Source organism: Elephantulus edwardii, unplaced genomic scaffold, assembly GCF_000299155.1.
Source record: "Elephantulus edwardii isolate Elephantulus edwardi_28Jun2011 unplaced genomic scaffold, EleEdw1.0 scaffold00287, whole genome shotgun sequence".
Lineage (NCBI taxonomy): Eukaryota > Metazoa > Chordata > Mammalia > Macroscelidea > Macroscelididae > Elephantulus > Elephantulus edwardii.
The window spans coordinates 2,649,626-2,654,983 of NW_006400037.1; the positions used below are offsets into that span (position 1 = coordinate 2,649,626).

A 5,358-nucleotide genomic window follows, 5' to 3' on the forward strand; every position below is an offset into this window, starting at 1 on the left:
TAAAAGAATATTACACGGTGAGACTGGGGTCTGGGGACCTCCAGCTGGCAAATGGTTCTGCTTTGGTTTGTTATTTTTTTGGTCTTCAACAAGATAGTTAGTGCCAGACGGAAAGTCAGTTCTTCCCAAAAGCAAACAACACAGTTTAGCAGGCGAGACTTCACTGGTGAAGGATGCTGAAAGTCCATCTTTGTTTAGCTCCCCTTCCCCAAGGGGCCTACCCTTCAAGGGGCGCTGAAAATCAATAGCTTCTGCGACAGCATTGTGTTAACTACTTCAGAATAGCACGCAGTCCAGACTAGATCAAAACCCAAATCCGCTGCTGTTTTGCCGCTTCCAACTCATGGCGACCCTCCGAGGGTCTTTATAGGATACTGCCTACTTTTCTCCTGTCAAGGGCCTAATGGTTTTGAACCACTAGCCAGAAACCCAGTACATAATGTATGACATTAATGGAGCTCTTTTAGTCTGAACCAGACAGTCTTAATTTCCTTTCCTGAAAAATAACAGTATCTAACATAAAGGATACCTAGACCAGAAAGCTATTGTGTGAAAAGAGCAAGGGATCACTGCATGGTTCAAAATCAATAAAGGAGTGTATCAGAGGTGTGTCCTTTCTCCATATCTTTTCAATTTATATGGGGGAACAAATGTTAGATGGATCTTGGCTGAAAGCAAAGAGTACCAGAGGTATGTCTGTCTATCCATGTTTCATTGACTAGGTAAAGGTATTTGACTGTATAGATCACAACAAATTATGGTTAACCAGAAGAATGGGAATCCCACAACACTTGGCTATGCTTATATAAAACCTATACTTGGACCTGGAGGCAGTCATCAGAATAGAGTAAGAAAACACTGCATGGTTCAAAATTAGGAAAGGAGTGCAATAGGGATACATTCCATCTCCATGCCTTTTCAATGTATACAAGGATAGATCATTCAGGAGTTTGAACTTTTATGAGGAGGAGTATGGAATCAGGATTGGAGGAAGACGTATCAATGACCTGCATTACACAGATGATACAACCTTCCTTGCTTGAAACTGAGGAGGATTTGAAGCATTTGCTGCAGAAGGTCAAGGACTGTAGTCTTCACTATGAATTGAAGCTTAACATCAAGAAGACAAATATTCTCACCACAGGGCCAATTGGCAGCATCATGATGGTTGGAGAAGAGATTGAGATTGTAAAAAATGACAGCTTGCGGGCAGAGGTCGGACTGCTCGAGCGGCGAAATGCCATACGCCAACTAACCTATGGTGCGCATCACGGAGCTTACGGACGAGAATGTCAAGTTCATCATCGAGAACACGGACCTCGCGGTGGCCAATTCTATTCGGAGGGTCTTCATCGCTCAAGTGCCCATCATAGCCATCGACTGGGTGCAGATTGACGCCAACTCCTCAGTCCTTCACGATGAGTTCTTTGCTCACAGACTTGGATTAATCCCTCTTATTAGTGATGACATTGTGGACAAGCTGCAGTACTCCCGGGACTGCATATGTGAAGAGTTCTGCCCTGAGTGCTCGGTGGAGTTCACACTTGACGTGCGGTGCAATGACGATCAGACTCGGCACGTCACATCCCGAGACCTCATTTCCAACAGCCCCCGGGTCATTCCGGTCACATCCCGGAATCGAGACAATGACCCCAATGACTATGTGGAGCAGGATGAATCCTTATTGTCAAACTCAGAAAGGGGCAGGAGCTGAGACTGTGAGCCTATGCCAAAAAGGGCTTCGGCAAAGAACATGCCAAGTGGAACCCGACTGCAGGGGTGGTGGCTTTTGAATATGATCCAGATAATGCCCTGAGGCACACAGTGTACTCCAAGGCAGAGGAATGGCCAAAGAGCGAATACTCTGAGCTGGATGAAGATGAGTCCCAGGCTCCCTATGACCCCAACGGCAAGCCAGAGAGGTTTTACTACAACGTGGAGTCCTGTGGCTCTCTGAGCCCAGAAACCATCTTTCTCTCCGCCTTGTCGGGACTGAAGAAGCAGCTGAGTGACTTACAGACCCAGTTAAGTCATGAGATCCAGAGCGACGTCCTGACCATCAACTAGCCGCAGCTAGCTGGACTTCAGGGCTCTCCTGAGGGACTCGTGGACTGTTGCTGCGCCAGCTTCTTGGCAGGCCACAAATAAGGAGAAAGGTGCACCAGCCTGACCTTTCCTGATGCCCAGGGATGCTGTTTCTGTTTGAGATAGAACATCGCGTCACTGGATAGCTGGCATCCTGGTCACGGGAGTGCCACCCCGAAAGCGGACCTTCCCTCCTTTACACTTCATTTCCTAATGTGCCCCAGGTGCCGTACCACTTCCCTGTTGAGAAACACTGCCCTGGACTTTTCTTACACTCTCGGTCATTATTCTTTACTGGAAAGCCTGTCTGAAATTTCAGAGCTGTACCTGAGGGTTGAGTGCTAAAACCGTCAATCAGGCTGCTTCGAAATCCTTCCAGCCCCTTTCCCGGGACTGGCCACCCCAACACCTCATCATTTCATTCATTTCCCATCAGCTAGCAACGTCTCCCACCCCCCACTGCCAGCACCCCGATGATTGAGTTAGGAGGCGGCCACGATGCTCTCCCACCCTCATTTCCTGATGACAGTCTCTGGCCCTGACCCCTTAGTACTGTCTCAGGTAGCAACATCCCCAGAGCCGTTCATTAGGCTGCCAGTGGTGCGATACAGAAAGTAGTATTTATTGATTAACAGTAGTTCTTTTTAAAAGGTTTTATTTTTGGCAATAAAGAGCACAACATAAAAAAATGATAGCTTGTTCGGCTCCACAATCAACAATCTTGGCAACAGCAGTTAGGAAATCAAAAGACAAATTGCATAAGGGAAGACTGTTGTCAGGGACCTCTCCAGAAGGATGAGGAGCAATGATGTTTTTCTGAAGACTAAGATGTGCCTGATCAAGGACATGGTCTTTGCAATTAGCATAATGGAGTTGGAAAATGACCAAGGATAACAGAAAAATTGATGTCTTTGAGTTATGGTGCTGAAGAGTCTTGAACTTACCATGGACTGCCAGATGAACAAATAGGTCTGTCTTGGAGATGGTAAAACCAAGTTTCTCCTTGGAGGAAAGGATTTTGAAGCTTTATCTCACATACTTTGCCCATGTGGCCAGGAGAAACCAGTCTTTGGAGAAGGCTTCATACTTGGAAAGGACAGCACAGGAGAGGAAGATTCCAGTTGAGATGGATTGACATGATAACTAGGGAAATGGGATTAGGCCTGTCTGAATCAATGAAACTCATTCAGAATCAGGATTCAGAGCTATTGTATACAGGTTTCTGTGAGTCATAGGCACCTTGATGGCACATGACAGCAACAGCATGCAGAACAGATAATTAGGAGTCTGGGGTTTATGAGAAGAATGTGGCATCAGAATTGAAGAATATTCATCAAAAACCTGTATAATGCAGAAGACACAACTCTGTTGCTGAAACTGAGGAGGATCTGAAGCGTTTGCAGCAGAAGGTCAAGGACTGCAGTCTACAATATGGATTGAAGCTCAACATGAAGAAAATAAAAATATTCTCACTACCAGACCAATCAGTATTCATCATGATAGATGGCAAAAAGATTGAGGTTGTTAACAATTTCATCTGTGGTGCTCAAGAAGTGCATTGAACATACCATGGGCTGCCAAGAGAACAAACAGGTTTGCCCTGGAGAGAGTGAGACTAGGTTGCTCCTTGAAGCAAGAATTTTGAAGCTCAAAATCATATACTTTGGGCGTGTTGCCAGGAAGGGCCACTCCTTGGAGAAGGACATCATGCTTGGAAGGGTAAAGGGTCAGCAAAAAAAAGGAAGGCCCTGGATGAGATGGATTGACACAGTGACTATGGCAATGAGGCTAGATGTGTCAGAGATGGTGAGGCTGGCTTAATATAGGAAAGAGTTCAAAGCTGTTGCTTATAGGGTCATCATTAATCATAGTCAACATGAGGGCACACAACAACAGCAGGTAACGTTGAGATATGTGGCCAACACAAAGGCAGGTGGCTTAAGGGAGAAAGATAAGCAATGCCCTCTCATGTGATTTACAGCCTCTGAGAATCCTGGAGAGTCAGCTATGAATTGACTCAATGCTAGTGCACAAATTCACAATCCACATAAAGGGTTATCATGGGCATTAATCATAGGGTCACAATTTGAAGGGTGGTGGGAGGAGGGGGTGAAGGAAATGGAAGAGATGTGGTGTGAAAAACAATGTATATGAACTTTGTAACTAAACCAGTATTAAAAAATGTAAATGCACTCATGCTCTATCAGTGATACTTTCTGTGGCACAAGGCATGTGTGCAGTGAAAGGCTGTTGTGATCACTAGCTTGATCTTCCTTAATAAGTCCTCAAGGAAAGGACTATTGTTATTCCTGTTTTGAAGACGAATTGAGCTGAACCTTTCAGCAAAGCTCATAACTTCCTGGGTTTATACAATTAAGTGCTAAATCTAAGAGTTAGAATTAGGGATTTCTTATTTCTCAAAGAAAGACTGATCCGTTACAGCATACTATGACTTCAGAACACTTAATTGTGCTTATGTGAAACTTGTACATAGACCAAGAAGCTGTTGTTTGAACAGTTATTGTGCCAATCCATTTCATCTGAAGTCTTCCTCTCCTGTGCTGTCCTCTCACCTTTCCAAACATTATATCCTTCTACAAGGAAGAATCCCTCCTGGCCATGTGCACAAAATATATGAAACAGAGCTTCAAAATCCTTGCCTCCAAGGAGAAACTTGGTTTCCAAAGGCTATAAATCTTTGCTGGAAAAGACTGTCCATCCTTCTCTTACAGAGCACCTAACAGATTAAAACTGCCAATCTTGTGGTTAGTGTTGACCTGATGCTATGCTACGAGTGGTGTGTTAGCAATACTATTCTTGTCGTCCATATCTGGGCTTGATTCCTAGGCAGCGCATCTAGAGCTTACCCATCAGCCAGTGCTTGGTAAATGCTGGTTTAGTCAGCACTGGGTTGCTGTATAGCTGGGAAGTTAACTAACATCAACAATTCCCAGGCTGAACAAGATTAGCGTCTTTAAAAAATTTTGAGCTCTGACTGAAATGGAGTTATTATCATCATCCAGTACACAGACACTTCTTATGTGTCTATGTGCTGGAGCACCACAATAATCCAGTACATAACACATTTTATGACATAGAGACTTCTGGGTAAGATGGCAGCCAAAGCAGATGTAAACCCTTAACCTTCTTCAGTCAAGACACCAGAAAACAAAGATAGCAGAGATGAAAAATTCTGAAACCCTGAGTTGAAAAGCAAAACATAAAGACATATTTCAAACACTTGACAGAAGGAGGAAAATGAATGAAAACATC

General features: G+C 44.3%; 1 pseudogene; it reads left to right on the forward strand.

Moving 5' to 3' along the window:
* Positions 1–1,237: 1,237 nt before the first annotated feature.
* Positions 1,238–2,067, forward strand: LOC102862519 (annotated as a pseudogene).
* Positions 2,068–5,358: the final 3,291 nt, after the last annotated feature.